The sequence below is a fragment of the Tyto alba genome, unplaced genomic scaffold, assembly GCF_018691265.1.
Source record: "Tyto alba isolate M040663 unplaced genomic scaffold, T.alba_DEE_v4.0 Super-Scaffold_33, whole genome shotgun sequence".
NCBI lineage: Eukaryota > Metazoa > Chordata > Aves > Strigiformes > Tytonidae > Tyto > Tyto alba.
Window position 1 is genome coordinate 4,820,530 of NW_024881308.1, and position 18,398 is coordinate 4,838,927.

The following is an 18,398-nucleotide window of genomic DNA, read 5'->3' on the forward strand; positions in this document are numbered from 1 at the left end:
GTTGCTCGGCTCTCCAGCGCCCTGGGCTGAGGCTCCAGCTGCCAGACTCCCGCTTTGGAAATCCTCCTCCACCCTGCGCAGCCCAGGGCTGCCGAGGTCTCTGCCTGGTGAGGATCTAAGCCTAGTCCCAGATCCATGACTAACCTTTAACTTGGCTGCAAATTTTCCCATTCCTCCCATCCTGCACGTCCACCTCTGTGGATCCAGCGAGGAGGAGGACATGGATGTACTTTCTTCTCATCGGCTTTGTTTTCCAGATTTTTGCATGTACAAATGCAGCAATAAGACAAGTTTGTACTAGTTGAGGCATGTCTCCAAGTGTCTCTTGGTGACTCTTAAAACATGGTTCTGCCATGTTACAGCAGTAGTGCATGAAATCTGGACAGAGCTCCCAGACACTCATCAGAGGATACTCCCACCTTAATCAGACTTAAACACTCTGGATGCTTCCACACTCATGTACAATTGCCAAGGTCTGGGTTTATCACCCATGAACACTCAGCCACACGTTGTCCTGTTCAAAGGAACGAGTCACATTTCAAATCCAAAGGCATTTGTTGAGCTGGAACGATTTAAGGAAACCCCACAGCTCGACGGTCAGAGCTGTTTCCCCACGGATCTGGTAGGTCTGGGCGGAGGCCCTTTCCCAAGGAGAAATAGGGCCAATGCTGATTAATCCTCCAAACCTTCTGAAACCAGTTTCATCCCAGAAAAGGCGACCGATCCCAGACACAGTATCTGACAGCGGCATGAGGAATCCTCTGCTGCGCTCCCAGCCCATGCAGGGTGCGGGCGGGCTCCCGGGTGCCGCTCCCTGGCCCAGGAGGCTTCTTGGCTTCGCTCCCTGCCCCGGTGACTGGCTTCGGCTCCTGGCAAAGCCTCTTATCTGCCTCTCTTTGTCTGTCTATAAAATGGGCATGAGGCATACTTCAGGAATGATATTTGTTTTCGGCATCAGTCACTGTGCTTTAAAAGCCTGATGCGAATGATACATTGCACGGAGGGGGTGGGCTTGGAGTTTCTCCTAAAAACTGCTGTGGGACCCCGTCCCTAGCATTGCGCTCTGGCAAACAGGAACCTGCTGCCGGGCTCGGCTCTTTACGCTGAAAAAAAGGGCAAAACGGTTTCTAACCCGGATTTCCTCCCCGGGCCTCCCAACTTCAGCGCGGGCAGCAGCACCCCACCTCTTGCACCCAGCCAGAAGTCAGGGCGAACCTTACACAGAGCCACCCCGGCAGCCTCGGGGAGGCCGAGGCGCGGCGGCAACCTTCCACCAAAACTTGAAGACATTTTTTTTATTATTAATTATTATTATTATTTTTAATATTTATTTTAATTACACACACAGCCCCACCCGCCCAAACGCGGACGAGCCCTCGTTTCCCACCGGCGCTCCCCGCACAGGCCGCTCTCGCGGTACCCCCGGGGATGCTCCGCCGCTCCGCGCCTTCCACCTGCCGGGGCGCGCTGCGGCGCGCCGGCTCCGCGCCCCCTCCACCCCCTCCGCGGCCGCGCCCCCTCCGCGGCCCCACCTCGGGGCGGAGCTGCGGCCGCAGCCGGAGCCGGAGGCGGGCGGGGGCCGGGGCTGCGCGGCGCCGCTGCCTGCCTGCCTGCCTGCCTGCCTGCCTGCCTGCCTTCGGGGCGGCCGGGCCCGCGGAGCTGCGCGGAGCTGCCGCGGGTGAGTGCGGGGCTGGGGCGGGGGAGGCAGCGGGCGGGATGCTGCGGGCGCGGGGCCGGGGCCGGGGTCCCCCCTCTCTCCTCGACCCCCCCCCCCCCCCCCCCCCGGGGGCGCAGCCAGGGCCGCGGAGCGCTCCGCGGGTGCGGAGCGGGGTTCCCCGCAGCGGCTGCAATCACGCCGCGGAGTTTCGGTAATTCCCGCCCTGTGCAACCCTAGACCGGGCTGGCGAGAGGCACTTAAATAGCGTAGTCCGCTGCCTTCCCGGGTAATCCCTCTGTAAATTTGTCTGCCCTTATTTCGGACGCGTCTAACGATGAGGACGCAGTTCCCCCCTGAAGGCAGTTTTTACTCCATTGAATGCCCGGCGTTTGCGTTTAAATACGCGTTTGTGCCGTGGGTCGTCCTGCAAAGCCCAGGACACTGAAGCTATGCAGTTTCTTGCGGTTGTTTGTGGATGGGTTTTGCTTATTGCATTTGGAAATCCTCTCCCTTTTGGCATGATTCAGGTGTGGAAAAAATACAGTGGAGGTAGCATAAATATAAGCAACCGTAATTCCCGAAATGGCATCAGGATTGCAAGTGCAGGTTTCTGTGTGAGATGAAGGTCTTTCTCGGAGAGAGTCTCCTTCAGACACTGGCAGACCAGGCAAACTTCAGCCTGAACTTCAGCCCCTTCTCCAGTTCCAAGGTCTGAGGTGTCAGTGGTGGTAGAGAGGCTCTCAGTTGACTCGGTTGACAAGCTGAAAAGTTCATGTTTATATCTTTGCTTACTTCTCATTGAAAGATCTTTTCTACGCTGTGATAACTGCTCAAGGAGGAGGATGCTGCTACAATGGAGTAGCAGAGAAAGTGGCTTCTCACAAATTGTCGGGGAAAGCAGAGGGCTCATAAACCTGGGGAGAAAAAAAAAAAAAAGTCCAAATCTCTTGGTTTGAGCCTCGCTGTGTTGCCCAACAAATGCTCAGGGAGGCTCGGGAGAAGCGGCTGCCCGGGCTGCCCTCGCTTTCACCTTGACCCAGCCTTCCTTGACCCGGGCGCCCTCAGCCCTGCCGTTACTGTTAGGTGCTTTTTCACAGATGGAAGGGCCAAGTGCTGTTACAGCAGAAAGCAGGAGGGGCTTTTCTGCCTGGAACTGAATTTAATTTGGTGGGGGATTGTGTTTGATGTGAAAGACGTAATGTATTAAATCCTGAATATGAAGAATACTTTTTCATGTATGTTTTTCCCTTCCTTGTTTAATCTTTACACTGTGGGTTGGCCCAAAAGCTGTGGATGATATTGAAAATACTCTTATTACATTATGGGTTTTGCTTCATGTGCTAAGATCTCTCATGAGGTTTTTTTTTAAAAAAAAGAAGCTCATTTTCCTTCCGACTGGAAAACATAAGTGACTATTTCATAAGAAAAATAAGATTTAAAGTGTTGAACTTCAGATATCTGTGGTGGATGCGATGAAATGCTGAGATACCGCGTCTTCTTTTTGCCATCAAGACCACGTGTCCAGGCTGCCCGTTTCTAACAATGTCTTGTTGTTGAGTCCCTCGTTCTAGGAAAAATGACTCTGTGTGAGTGTGCTGGTACCAACTTGTACCGGCTCCTCGGTGCTTCTGCATCGCTTCTGCAGCCACTTTGTTGGAACCTTATTTTCCCTTGGTTTAATAATTTATAAAATGCCTGTTGCCTCTAGGCACATTTCATCCAGTAAGAAGAAAAACATCAACCAGTATTTACTGGTTATGGAGCCTGAGGTTGACAAATAATGAAGCTTTTGTGGATGAGGGGATGTCTCATTTTTATCTTATATAAACTCATGAAAATGCAGGGTTTGTGCTAAAAGTCTTCTGGGGATGTTACTCCTTTCTTATCCCCATCCTTAAAAAAGTCTATTGCCTGCTGGTGAAAAAGTGGGTTTTAACTGTGACCTTCCTTAACCTGTTTTTGGGTCTGCTTCTCCTTTTTGCTTTTATTGATGTCTTACTCAAGTTTGGCAGCTCTTGGGTATTTAATGGTTGTGAATTAAGATAGCAAAATCAGGTCTTGCATCTTCACAGGCTTTGTTTCTTTGGTGTGAAAGAGGTCAGTCTCTTTTTGGGCAATAAATTACCCTCTCAAATCCTCTGCCAGATATTTATGAACCACTATCATTAATTGTATTTTGAATCACTCATTGAGCCGGTGGGGGGATATTGGCCTGCAGTTCATCTTCTCTCCTTTGAAACTGCTAAATGATGATTCAGTGACCTTAGTGGGCAAACTATACCACCAGCTATTTGGCCTAAGAAGAAAAACTTGCCTGATACCAAACAAACTGGCAGCTGCTGTTCATTCTGAAACCCTCTGCTGGCCCAGGTGATACTCCCAGTTTCAAATACTTGTGGGGTTTTGTTGAGGCACTGGAAAGGGTACATAGTCAGTTCTTTGTTAGCTGTACCTGTGCGTGGTGTCCATTCCACCTCCATCAGGTTTTGAAGGTATTGTCCCTTAAAGTATAAAAATCTTAATATTTCAAGCTTGCCTTCCCCTGTGGATAGCCCTCTCCTCTTCCTCCTCAGAGGGTGAAACTGCTCACTGGGGTGTAATGTTTTTGGAGGATTTGGCTCTGCCGGGGATCTCAGCAGAGCTGGATTTAGGAAGGAGGCGAAAGCATGATGCAGTGACCCCACTCATCACCTTGCTGTCCCCGTCTCTGCTTTGGCAAAGCCCTTTTCAGGAGCGATGTGCCTCTCCCCAGACGTGCCTGGGAGCTTCGTGGCCTGTCGCAGGTCAGGCTTAGTCCCTGCATGGGCAGCGAAATGTGCTGTGTGACTAGTTGGGGCCGGGGAGAGTGGGACAACGTGCTCAGCCGGCGCTAACGGTCAGCACGACCTCGCTGCTTGTTTGCTTGTTGAAGCTAATTCAGGGCTGGCAGCCTCTCTGCAAGGAGGGCTGTAATTGCAGGCGAGTGCCGGTGTAGAAGCATTCTGGCTCCACACATTCAGCCCTCCTGGCTTAAAGAGCTGCAGGAGTGAGCAGGGATGTGTGAAAGGGGTCAGCTGTTGGCTTTTTGCAAGGCTGTTAGTCGAGTTACACCACCTCCTAGGATGGCCTTGCCAGCTGGCTCATCCTTTAGGGAAGTTTAAAGAGGCTTATTGCAATCTTACTAGAAATCTGTCGTCTTCTATTAATCTACTTGTCTCTCCTCATCTCCTTTCCATGTGCTCCCTTGCTCATTCATCTCCACAGCGCCATTCTGCTTGTGCTGCTGCTGGTCAACACTAGCAGTGCCTCTTGTGAAAGTCTTGTTTCGGGCATGTTCGTTGGTAGACTGTCACTTTGCTGTCCAGCATGGGTTTTGTTTATATATAGAGGTACTTTATTTAAAAAAAAAAAAATGTTTTTTTGAGGGTGTCACTCCTGAAAGGACAACAGAGCCTGGTGTTTTGCTGTCTGGGGTGGAGGTACAGGAGAATCACGGTACCCAGGGGCAGACAGATTCCAGCTCTGAGTAAGCCAAAGCCTGCTCCTACGCCAGGTCCCGCTGGGCAGCGGGCTCAGCACGGAGTGCAGCTTGCCTTGCTGCTGGCTGCAGCACAGGGGACTGGTAATTGTGGATGTGAATCACTGGCTGCACCGTCCGCTCTGAAATCAGGGATGGTTCCCGCTTTGGGGGGTAGCACTGCACTTGCAAAGGGCACAGGGGAAGGGCAGCTGGAAAAAGCTGTCAAACTTTGGGAGGTGAGAGGAATGAATGCTGCACCCTGAGTCTCCTGGCAAAGTGGGAAAGTGTTCGTCAGTGAGAACTGGTGATACTGGAGTGAGTCTGAATGCGGTGGCACCCCTGGACACCTCTGCTAGCCTGGGCAAATGTTACTTTGAGTAATGCAGTTCTTCCTAATGGACCTTTTGCTTGCAGGTCTCACAGAAGTGTGTCAATACTGGGGTTAACAGCCACGTAGGTACCAAGAAAAAAATAAAAGAATAGTTTGAGGAAGGCTAAGCCTTAATACCTATACAAAGCAAACAAATGGTATATCATTTGACATGGATTAGGTGAGCTGCAAGATGTCTGGCTCCAGAGGTGCGGGTAGGAAATGCAAAGCCGGGTGGCTGGGCCATCCCTGCTTCCAGAGGCAGCATCCGCCTCTGATGCCGGTACCGGTGCTGCCAGGAGCCGGGTGTCTCCTCGACTTTCACAGGGATGCACCTTCTCCTGCACAACACGTTTGCTATCCTTGAGTGTTGCTGGCTGGCGGGGAAAGAGATCAGTGCGTTTTGTGGTTTTTTTTTTTTTTTTTTTTTTTTTTTTTTTTTTTTCCAGAAGAGTCAGCTGATTTCATCCCATGGGAAGTGGTTGAAAAGCAGGAGACAGGTGGGTTGGCATTCCTGCTTCGTAGCCTTCTGTAATTCCAGCAGGAGAAGGATAAACGGAGGAGTGCAGTTGCTGGGTACTTTTCTATGTTTGCATTTGAAAGAGCTTGATAGGCTGTGATTAATGAGGCTAAATGGCAGCTTGATAAATGGTAAATTCAAATGAACTTCAAACAAAAATGGCTTTATAAGAAGGCTTTTGGTTGTGTGCAAAGTGCAGGTTGTGGGTTTCATCTAGTGCTGCTTGGTTTGTGGCTGGCAGGGTGCGTTGCATGGGCTGTCCCCATGTGCCTGCTGCAGGGATCGCTGCCGGGCAGCAGGTCCTGCCCAAGCCCCTCTGCGCAGACCCTCCTGCCAGGCAGTTGTTTCTTTCTTGGTTTAGGTTAATACAATACTGCCAAATTTGGACTACCGTATTTGCATCCTGGAGCCCTGCCCTCCCCATGTCCCCATATCCAGGCTCTAATTAAGCATGCTCTAAAAGCAGCAGGCCAGCTACCATGGCCTTGCAGATCAGAACCATTGGCCTAATCTATTTTTGAAGTGAATTAAACTAGAAAAAGGTACTGCCACTCTAGAACAAGAAGCCACCTGGGGAGTTAACCCAGAATAGTTGTTCTGCTTTGAATTTATACCCTATCTCACTTCAAGATAACTTTCCATAAATGCAAGCTCTGTAAGCACAGAATACAGGGCGTCACTTAAGCAAGATCACCCAACAGAGCAAGGAAAACACCTTCTTTTTCCCAGGGTCTACTCTGCATCACTTCCCAGTGATCTGCGCACACTTCTTAACTCAAGCGTCCTTTTCTGTAATAAATCTGCCCTCTTTCTTGCTCTGGTCCTCTGCAGAGATCTGCACTCCTTTCCCACCCCCACCTCTGTGGTTTGCTGTAGCACCCCAACCACCGGCTCCCCACAACCACCTCTGCTCCCCTCCCCTGTCCTCTGTCAGGCTTTTGTGCTGGTCACACACAGTGAAAGGAGCATCCCGAGCGCTCATCTCCATCTCCCCAGAGGTTCGCGGCAAGATTGCGCAAAGATCTTTTCTTAGGCTGGATGGGACCTTATCACCTTTCTCAGTGACTCAGTGTGAGCACTAGGTAAGAGGCAGCATCAGGTGCCTTTTTCTGAGCTGGGGCTGATAACCTGAGCTGGGCATAGGTGGCAGGCGTAAATTATTTGCAACAGCTGACCTAGGCGCTGCTCTCGTGCTGCTCTCGTCTTGCGTTGGCTGGGAGGAGGAGTGGAGATATTTGCATGATGTTTTCAGTTGTGCTGAGACACTCTGCTGTTACACTGCTCCTTCGGATTTGTCAAGCTCAAGTTAAATGTATATAATTTTAACATCTCATGATTCTTTGGGGGCTGACTCATGTTTTTTTGGCCTGAATGAATCATAGCTCTTGAACTCCATTGCTAAATTGATTACGCAACAATTACAGGGTTGGAAATGCCACCCTAAGTGCACACAAACAAGCTGGCAGCAATTTTCCCCTCCTTTTCTCTCACCCTGTGTTGCCAAGAGACCTCCCTTGTGAGTTTGCTCATTAGCTCTGGCCTCTTCTCTGTAGGTGAGGGGCTGCTCCGCACGCTGTGATCTTGATGTTTTGCCCTTGAGCTGGAGCAGGCAGCAGTTTCAGGTTGGGTGTTTCTGGAAGAGAGGAGAGGCGACAGCCTAGGAGGGAAGGCTGGAGAAGTGCTCAGTTTTTTTTTCTCACTGGTGCCAGTTGCCTTAATTTTGTCCCAACTGCTCCATGTGATGTTACTGGCATAGTCATGGCATCTCTAATGATGCATATGGGAAAACCCCACGTATGAGGCATTGCTCTGCAGTGACTCCATGTGGCAATATTGGATGTTGGCAGCTTTTCACAGGCACAAATTCTGCTTGATTACCTGCTCAGCAGCTCAAAGGTCAAATATCCATCCAAGGAGAAAGACCAAGGAAGGTGTGAGCCCTATGCTGGCTGTGAAGTTTCTAGTAATACATACCCACCATTGTTTTCTCTGCTTTCTGGCACTAAGCTGAGATCTGGGGATTTGTGTAGGGCTTGGCTTTTTATTACTGTGGTCTTGAGCAAGAGTTCATCTGGTATGTGAAATTAAGAGGGGCTTTGTACTGGGTGGGCTTTGCTTGTTGACCTGCTTACCTCACCGAAGCAGCTGGTGGGAGTTGTGCTGTAGATCTGTCAGCAGGATGTGGAAGGGCCATCTCCACCATCTGCTGGATCAGATCAGATTTCTGGCTTTAAGATGCCCTTGCTACCCGAATTTGACTTTCACTACCAGAACAGCGATTCTTCTGTCACGCAAATAAAACTGTTTCTCAGAACAAATATTCAGCTGAGGTACATACTGAATGGCAGGGTGGGTACCTGTGCCCAGGAAGCCCTCCAGAAAGTCTCCCTGAAGAGCACCCATTCTTCCCAGCTGAGCTTCTGGCCCCTAGATCCCAACATCTTTGGGAAGAGTCTCTCCCCTGGGCAGGTCTGGCTGTTTGCACATCCAGGCACGGCTGCACACTGAGGCAACAGAGAAGGATGGCTAAATCCTTGTGCTCATGGGTGGACGAGGTTTTCGTTGGCCTGTGGCAGCAGAGCCTTAGTACCTGTCATCCCAGAAATGGCAGAAGCAAAGTAAGAACTAGACTGATGAGGTGGAGAGCAGTACCAGCAATTCTGGTACTGTGTTCGTAGTCCAGTTAACCTAAAGTATCCAAAATTGTATTTCCAAACTAAGAAGTGGTAAATATTTGATGAAACTGAGTATCAGAGCAACTGTGTTGTCAGAGGAGCAAGTCAAGCCCATGTACCATCTCTGACTGTGGGCAAGAGTAGATGCAGAAAACATAGAAAGTAGGGCATGTATGGTGACGTGCGGCTTGATAACTGCGCCTAAAAATAAGGTACTTTAGAAACATAAAATCTGCCTTGCAAGCAAGGCAGCAGCAAGCTGCTCTGAGTGTCTGATTTAAGACTGAAACTGGTGTTGTTGGCACTGCAGAAAGCTGTGCTAACATTTTGTTAGCATTTTGCTAGCAAAACATTTTGTTTCAGTCTGATGGTTTGCATCTAAGATAAGGTGAGTTACTCTGGAGCTGTGCTTGGGCCGAGGTGGAAGGGAGAGGCAGTGGTGGGGCTGTTGGCAGAGATGCTCTTCCTCAGCCAAGGCTCGCCAGCAGCAACCCGCTTCCCATGCGGGGTTTCTGCTGATATGCATTTCAAGGAGCCTTTGTCCTCTTGAAGTATTGCGGTTCAACTTTCTAGAAGATGCACTTATAATATTCCTGCAGGCTTCAAGGGAAAACAGCCTTGGTTTGCCCTGTGGAAACAGTATCTGGCAGTGCTGGTCTTTGCCGCTGTTGTGAGCGGGCTGACGCTGGTATCCTACAGCAGCTATACGATGCTGCTTGTCGGCACGCTGCAGGGAAGCCTGACCTGCTGTGCTGGAGGTCTGTTAGTGTCAGGTCAGGCAGCCTCAGGGCCCCCTTCTTGCATGCTGATGGATGACCTTGACCTGCAAAGGCTAGGTGGGCAGGAGGATGAATTTTTTGGAGGGGTGGCATGTTCCCAAGTGATTTAGCTTTGAAATAAGTAAGTCATTGCAGAGTTTGCCAAGGTATAAGGGCCGTGCCTTAGACAACAAATCCAGATGTTTGAGCCACATGGAGCAAAACATCCCGCACTGTAGCATGGATAATTAATTTTTCCTGATGTCTCGCCTCTTTACTCTCCCCACAGAGCCTGTGGGCACCCTGCTGGTCCCTGCACAGCAGAGGCAGGTGGACAATGCCATGCTGAGTAGCTGCACAGGCTCCCTGACGGATGCAGGATGGGTCAGAGGGCAGCTTTTTGTCTTATTTGGTTAAGATCTTTAGAGGATTATTGGAATGGTTATAGATATGCTCAATAGTGTCTGTAGGCATTAGAGTTGAGAGCATTTTGTTAGCAATAATTAAATACAACTGCTATTTAAAAAGGATAGATCAGATTGCTGGGAAGAGCATCCTTTCTTAAATCTCCCACAAAATCAATATTCCTCCTGTCAGGTGTGTAGCAAACACTTTCAAATGCCGTCAGTCATATCCAAGCCCACCACAAAGCACCACGTCACCCTGACAGCAGTGCTGCTTGCCAGTCTCTCCAAACCTCTCGCCGTGCTGCGGCGGGCTGTTTGGCATGTTTGGCTCTGGCACCTGGGTGATCTCAGTTGGGTGGTGGTTGTGCCCAGCTGGTAACATCTGTCCCACGGCCGGGGGCAAATGCCTGGTGCTGATGGGCTACATCGTATTTGCTCCTGTTGCCTGGTAGTCTGGGACCTCTCCTACCTTCTGCAGGGGCTGAGGCATCCTGCTGGACCTCACCTTGGAGCACTGTGTGTTACGTCTAGGTGTCCAGCTTGGAAGTAGTTATTATCCCTTGGTGTCAATGTTGGTGTGGCAAACTCCAGTATGGATGTGCAGGGACAATTCTCTTGCATACCAGCGTCATCTCACGGCTGTGAATCCAACACGCGTTGTCCCTTCTGCCCGTGTGATTGTTGGCTGCTGGTGTTGTCACCATGGTGCCGTAAAACTGGCAGAATCACACCTTTGCCTTGGAAAGAGAAGAGCAAGGCAAGGCTTTCTTCTGGCAGCAAAGAAACCAGAAAAAAAAAAAACTAAAATAATGCTGTCCCATCAGATGGTAACTCCTTGGGGGGATGCTGTGTCCCCCAGCCGCCTGCTGCAGAAGGGCAGAGTCACAGGGGCTGTGTAGCTGTGGGGGGGCAGGTAGGACACCCGCTCCCACTGTCACCTCTTGTGATGCACCTCCGTGCCTCTGGGTGACGGTGACAGCGGACACCCCCTTGGAAAGGCACATCCCTGTCAACAGCTGAGAACCTGCAAAAGCTGTGCCGCTGTGACATCCCATGTTGGCACGGCTTGAGCTGCTTAAGAGCTGTATATGGAAAATCCAGGCACTTATCTAGCTTGTTGCTGTGCCAGAATAGGGCTGTTCCCGGGATTATTTTTATTTTTTTTCCCATAGGCCAAAATGTGTGTAAGTGGCTTTAAACAATGGAAGGTTTTCTGTTAAAAAGACTGGGGTGCGGGCTAATAGGGCTTTAATTTGTATCTGAAGGGAAGGGTGTGGGCTCCTGCAATGATGTTTTCGAGATTGTGTTAGAAATTAGCTTTGTGTTTTTCCCATGTCTTATTTTAAAGCCTGTTTTGAGGAAAAATTTGTTGTCATTTTTCAAATTACAGATCTCTAAAATGTAGTTTAAAATGTCAGGAAGGGGGGGGGTTGTGGTTTTGGAAGACTCCACGCATCTGTCTGTTGGAGGACTGATAAAAAACGGAAGCTTTAACCAGAAAAACAAATAAAAGGAGGTAATATCAGTGTCACAGATGGATCGGTCTGCTTTCCCTGCAGGTGTCTGCATTGCAACCCACACTCACATATAATTTGCTGTGGAAAAAATAAATGGAGAGCTGAATCGGAGACTTATGCCCTCAATTAATTTTTGTTCCACATAATCAGAGCTGCTGCATGCCTTTCCTTCAATATTTAACTGCCTGGCTCAGAGGATGGGGCTGCTCTCGTGTGAGGGAAGTTGGGATTCTGTTCATGTTTGCACAGAAATCCCGTTCTGATCTTTATTTCTTTCGTTGCCTAAGGGCAGGGATCCTGCTGCTCCTCTGATGCTAGAGATAAATTTTGTTAGCTGATACTTTTCTTTGGGAGAGCAAAGGGGAGAGGGGAGTGGTGTCTAACGAATTCTTGAAGGAATAACATTTCCTTGTGTTCAAGCATCATCTTCTCCGGAGTCCCGTGTGCTGCCTTGAGCCTGTGACTGTCTCGGGTACGGTCAGCGGGGAGCAGAGGGGGGACCTTTGCTCATGGTTTGATGTATACAGTCCTCATCTGAGGAAAAAAATAAATCAGTACAATTAGTGCATGCTCTCTGCAGATTTACGGGCTGTTGAATAGTTTTCTCTATTGCACTAGGTTAAAAGGGGATGACTTATTTTGGTGTGTGGTTTGAAATTGAGCCCCGAACTTAGTTTCTGATTTTTAACTCCATTCAAAATCACAGTTAGATTTTTCAAGTTCAAACTAACTGAAATATCCCTCTCCCTTCTCTGAATGGCAAGCTGATGGCCAAGAGCCCAGGGCATCTGTTTTTACTGATTCACCAATCGACCTGAAAGCAGGAGGCAAACCTGAGGTTTCACCTCGGAAAGCAAAAGGGGGCTGAGCGGTTTCTGCAGCTCCAAGGCACCCTTGGAGGGGCGCCCAGCACCCAGACCAGAGCTACGCCTCAAACCGGGGGCTGGAGGAGCCCGCGCTGCCCTTGGATGCTAGGCAGTGAAAATGGAGAGGGGAGGAAAAACCCCAGAGTTCTAGTGAACATAAAAACTATCCACATAAAAGTTTAGGATTTGAAAATCTCCCCAGGCAGGGACAGTTTAATGCAGAAAAGTGGGAGCCTTCAGAGAGCTGTGTGCAGCAGACATTGAAAAGATCATTTGCTCTGCGGAGCTTCTAGATTAAGGTTTTCTAAACCTCCTCCAAGTCCTGCTGCCTTGCACTGGGAATTTGGCTTAAGGAGCAGCTTTGCACAAGAACCACGTGGAGGGAAGCACTGAGTAGGTCTGGCTTTAATGCTCTGGCTTGCTCCGATGTCGTGTGTGGTAAGCTGTGCTTGGGCTTGTGTCCTACTAAAGCAAAGCCTGCTCTGGCTGTGTCCAGTGAACCCAAAGACCCAGCTCTCCAACCACTGATGGGAGCTTAATGGTCAGCCTATATATGCCTGGGGACCACCACCAGATTTGTTTTGCTTGTCACTGAGGTGCCACTAGAAGAAGCAGCGTGTTTCCAAGCATGCTGAGGTGGGGGAGGACTGCTTGGCACAGAAAGTCCTTTTTTTAAGGAAGCCCATGTTGAAATATTGATAGGAAAAAGAATGTATATTGTGCCATGTTGAGTGTTTACAGGAAATATACAGCGAAAATACTGAGGGGCTTTTCTCAAACAACTGCCAATATTGTTAGGGGTGGAAGAGCTGTGAGGAGAAAAGAACGAGGCACTTAAAATTTTCTATTACCAGCATTGGTTCCAAAGAGATCTTTGACTTGATGTTTTGCTTTTTTCTTCTTGATTGTATTTCATTCCTACTGCTAGGATGGATCTCATTGAAGAGGGAGAGATTATCTGGAACTAAAGATAAATGACCAAACCAAAATGTTTTTAATTCTCTGGGAAAGAATTTAGCTTTAAATTTTGAGCTTTTCATTAAGCTCGAAAAATAACTTTGGTTGAGGTACCTTCACCACCAAACTTACCATCAAGTAGCAATGAAACTCCCTTTGCTGCAGGTGGGTAAAATGGTATCTTCACTTTAAGAAGGTAATTGGGGCACAGATTAAGTTACTTACTTTGCATACAAGAAACCTGTGGGAAAGCCAAGAATCTCTCCTGAAACTCCCAATTTTTGATGAGCTCTCTCACCCAGAGGACTTCTATACCTGCTCTTCCTCACCAGCACTTCAAGGCAGACTGTAGGAGTTGTGTCCCCTAAGGGGTCTTGACTGAAATACCTTTTTTTTTTTTTTTTCTTTTTTTAAGTGATGTTTCCTGCTACTTTCCCCTTCATTCCTTCAGGAGGAACCATTCATTTGGTAGCGCTGAGCATTTGCTGCTTAAAATGCTGCAGAAGCCCTGAGTGGGGAAGGGAGCTGTTTGCTTCGAAGATACCAGTGAAATTAAATCATGCAGCAACAATTCTCATAATTTTCACTCCTCTGTGTGGTTGACCTGCGGGTGTTGTGAGGCTCGCAGCACAGTGCAGGGAGCATCACATGGTGCATGCAAGAATTATTTGCTACCAGAAGCAATAGCCAGGGCTGTTGGAGTAGCACCGAGGGATGAGCAGGGTTTCACCAGTACCCCACGGCTGGAGCACAGGACTAGAAATAATAATCCTGAGGTGTGGTGTAGCTCTTGCAGTGAGTTTGCTGCCTGAAATCAAGCAAGTGACCTTGTTCTGTGTTCATCAGTGGATGCTCTTGACCTCTGGAGAAGGGTTTGTTGCATATTATTTTGAAAGTGCTGGCTTACAGGTACGTCAAGCTGTTGTTTAATGTGCTGCCTTGGGCTGTGTTCAGAGTGCATGTGTTACCAGCAGCAGGTTTCTGACTTCAGCTGTGCTCCCAGCCTTGACGTCCCGGAGGAGATGGTGGTCAGTGCCCACTTGCATCGCGGGCGCTGCACAGAGATCCAGACAGGGGAAATGGTACAACCTGTCTGGCAGGGTGTGATATTAGAGAAATAAAAACTTCAGTTTCAGAAAAAAAAGGAAACCCTTCAGGATACGGGAAACGCTGCGTTTTGAATTGCTTACCACTGCAGCCTCCTACCGCGGGTTCTCTCCTCCCCTGGGCTTTGTAGGAAACATGACTGTTCTGTAGCGTTGCAGGCAAAAACAAGTGTTTTAGGGCCGTGATTCCTTGGAGGGGCAGGCATGCGTCTTGTGGTTTGAACTCCCATTCCCAGTTTGCTGCATGGTTGCTGTTGGTATCTGACCCTCTGTCCATCTTCGTGTGGAAGACCCAGTGGCTGAGTCCCCTGTTATAGAACTATAACGATTTGGGTGGTTGGGCTTGATGCAGCGTTCTTGTTGATGATGCTCTAATTAAATGGTTTTTTAAAAGGCAGGAGGTGAGAGAAACAGTTACAATAAGGAAAGAAACGCTGGTTGGAGGCTATGGTCATCCTGGCACAGCCCTCTTGTCTTGAGGCACCCTGTACTAATTAAAAAAAAAAAAAAACCAAACCCACAAAACCTTAAAACCCTCAAAAGCTCTTGATCCAGAAGAGGGCTTGCTGTTCCCATCAGCAATCCAGAAGAGAGGTTTGGTTTCCCCCCGCCCCGGGGGTATTGCAGGTTGCTGCTGGGAGCAGCCTGCGTGCTGGTGGTGGGGTGGGGAGCGCCTTGGCAGAGCCGGCGGGGTTACGTGCTCGGCGGTGACACAGCTTAGGAAATGACTTGGAGAGAGTTCCTCTGGGGAGGGCGGGAGGGGGACGCTGCTGCCCTTCTCACCCCCGGTCTGGGCTGCGGGGAGGGAGGGAATGGACCTGGGCTCTTTGTGTGTGGTCAGCCCCATGGCATATCCACGCTTTGGGCAGCCCCCTGTGTCCCCTGCCTTGTTCTCCCTTGGGGACAGTTGAACTCCTGTGCCTGCCTTTCTCTGCTGCTCCTGCCTGTCCCTCAGTCTGTCACCTCCTTCTCTCGGTGGCTTTCTGTCTGTCTCTGGACGATGTTACCGCTGCTAGGCTGCCAGTGAGCTCTTCCCCTCATCGGGGAGCAAGCGATGAAGAGCCGTTTTGTTGCTTCCCTCTGAACCTTGGGGAGATCCTGGCCAACAGCAGGAACAGCAATGCAGAGCATGTGCCTTCGGCCGCTTTGTGTCACCAAGCAGTGACAATCCTGAAGGTGATATCTGAAAGATAAGTCTGTGAATTCTTCACTGGTGCTTGTTGCCAGAGGATGGGTTCAGCAAAAGGGCTGCGATGGGCTGGTCATCTAGCATTTCGTGGGGCATGAATAGCACAGATTGGCCTCGGCCCTCGTAGGAAGCAGAAAGAGGAAATTTGGCAATTCCTCACTTTACCATGGTGCAGGAGTTGACTCTTAATGAAATAAAAAAATCAGCCACCTCCTCTGCAAGCTGCCTCTGTGCTCAGATCCCTGCTCCAGGCTTTCATGCTTGGTTTCCAATTCCAGCTGAGAGAAGATGAGGTTGGGGTGAGGTGGAGAGGGTTACTTCTGTCGCTCTTTGTGTCACTGACTTGACTTTATGCTGCAAACACAGATGCTTCACCTAATCGGCAGGGCCCAATCCTGCAGAGGCCTGCAAACAAGCAATCCAGTGAATGAGAATGGTCTCCTTGATGTCAGAAGTGGCTGCTCACATACCTGGGTCTTGAATTTTACCTTTGCTTGAAAGTTGCATAACTTAGAATAATTCTCTGGTTGCTGAACTATTTCATTTCAAGGTGTCCCATTCAAGGGTTGCTCTTCTATGGTTTATGTTTATTTTTTTTAAGTGCAATAAAACCGAAGTCAATTGATGACACTTAAGTGAAGGACTCTTGTGTTTGTGTTCTGCTTCAGCATCACGCTGTGCTTTAAGCAGTGCCTCGCAGAGATGTGATGGAGGATTTGCAGTCTTCGCTCCAGCTTCATCGTCTGGTGGGGAGATGAGGAGGCTCTCCAGCATCACTCAGCAATGTGGCTGTTTTAATGGATCCAGCTCCAACCTCAGCAATATTATGGCAGAGTGTCTGCAAATTGAATCCTTTGTAGAGAGATCAAGGAGGGTAGCTCTGAGTGTGTGCTAGAACAGCAAAATAAGCACACTGCTTTTCAAGATGCAAGTGCCAGCCTCTAAATGTGAAATGGGAAGAAGGGGAAGGGCCCCTCCAGGCAGGGTTGGTGCTGGGTAGGCAGCTTGTTGCAACCACTGACTCACTAAATTCTCATTCACAGAATCATCATCTCTTCTTGTATTGCAGCTGAGTAACCAGTGCCCTGAAAGTCCTTTCGAGCTTAGTGAGACGAATCTTGTACTAAGGTGAGACAAAATGTACAGGAAATGCAAACTTTGGCAAACTTTGGCATTTTTTTTTTTTTCTTTCCAAACACTTGCAAGCCCTTTGTAGGGACTGATCTGTGCCACGGTTCAGTGGGTCTTTCTCTGCCGCAGCACTGAGAGGATGGCGATGGCACGAGCACAGTACAATAGCGAGCGTCTCGTCTTCCTTTTGGCCCTTGAAATAGTTGTCTGTTGTCCCTGTGGGGCCGGGGGCCGTGTGTGGCTGGCAGGATGTGCTCAGCACAGCGGCAGGCAGATCTGCTGAGCTCATGGAAACTCAGCTCGGTCGAACACGAGGAACAGTGCTTTTTTTTTTTTTTTTTTTCTTCTTCTTTAAATAAAACAGAAACCAAAATGCGATGCCTTGCAAGCCACAGTCACCCACACAGCCAGCTTCTGTGTCGCTTTGCAGGTAAACAAATGCTGCGGCCTGGAACTGTGCTATAGTTAGACTGACCAGTTTGTGCAGAGAAGTCAACGTGCCATTTTCTTGGTGCAGGGAAGAAAGTAGGTTGTTGGAAAGCAGGCAGCCAGAGTGATGGAGCCAGAGTCTTTCTGAGCCTCTGGGGTCCTCGGAGGGTGCTAAGGGAATTGTACCTAAGTCTGGGAGAAGTTGAGCTGTGTCCCTTTCAGGATGACCTCTCAGGGGCACCTCTCTGCTCCTTCAGAGGTTCATTTTCTGGTTGGTTTGAGGAGGTGCTGGTGACTGGTATTTCCAGAAGATGTCTCTTTGGTGTTTGTGGATCTCCCCTCTCCAAGTCGTTCCTCTCTGTAGGCCACTCGCATCTCCCTTTTGTTCTACTGTGGGAGCATAGGAGCTGCTGGAAGACGAGGTGCATGCAGGAAAGCTGAAATGTGGGCAAGCAGAGCAAGCCACGCTCCTCCTCTCTTTATAAATCAATGTCCCGATGATTTTTCCAAGGTACAGTCTTAATACCACCAAGAAAGCTTCCTGATTTTTTTGTGGTAAGCAGGGAAATGCTGAAATGAGGTTTATTTGCTTTAATAAACGTGCAAAATTAGGTCCTCATTTCTACTTCAGGTGTGTTTTGGAAAATATTTGTTCATCTTTCAGCAAACAATGGCAGAAGTGGCCTGGAAGAGAGCAGGGTGGGAGTGCCGTGTGTGGTATGTCGAGAGGCATTTCCTGCCCTTATCTCCCCTCCTTCGAGGTATTGTAAATGGGGCTTCAGATCTGCAGCCTGTGTTAGTGGAGCGGAGATCGCCAAAAAAGATACCTTCCCCTGAATGCCTGCAAGGGGCAGGAGCGGTGCCGAGTTCACCAGAGGTGGCGAAGAGCTTTCCAGCCAAGTGCCTGTGCTTGGAAAATGTGTCTGCCCCAAAACAGAAGCTTTTTGACGAGTGGGCTGCATTTATTCCAGTCTTGTCAACAGCATTTCTAGGGGCTGTGGTGAGTCCTGGCTCGTGGGGGCTGCGGGCACAGGTCAGGGATGGCTGCGTGGGGATCTCGTGCCGTGGAGGAGCCGTGGCGTGCTTCCCTCGCTTTCCAGTGGCACGCTACAGTTGTGACTTGATATTTTCCATCTCAGGCAAACGTTTGAATTTCTAGGTAGTATCTCTCTTACGAAAAACTTTGCAAGGGTTTGCGTTTGCTTTAGTTCCACACAGGGACATTTTTTTGCAATCTTAAGTTCTTACGGGATGGAACAGGGACTTTTTGTTCAGGTCGATCCTGAAACCCTCAAAATAAGGTTTTCAGGTGCTGCT

The 18,398-nt window shown here is 49.3% G+C and overlaps 1 protein-coding gene across 1 annotated transcript in view; it reads left to right on the top strand.

Moving 5' to 3' along the window:
- Window positions 1-1,546: 1,546 nt before the first annotated feature.
- The window catches only part of LOC122154178 (protein phosphatase 1 regulatory inhibitor subunit 16B-like), a 60,514-nt gene continuing 43,662 nt past the window's right edge, over window positions 1,547-18,398 (top strand). The window contains exon 1 of the mRNA XM_042801194.1: window positions 1,547-1,678. The gene's annotated coding sequence lies outside the window, so the exon portion shown is untranslated. The remainder of the gene's footprint in view (window positions 1,679-18,398) is intronic.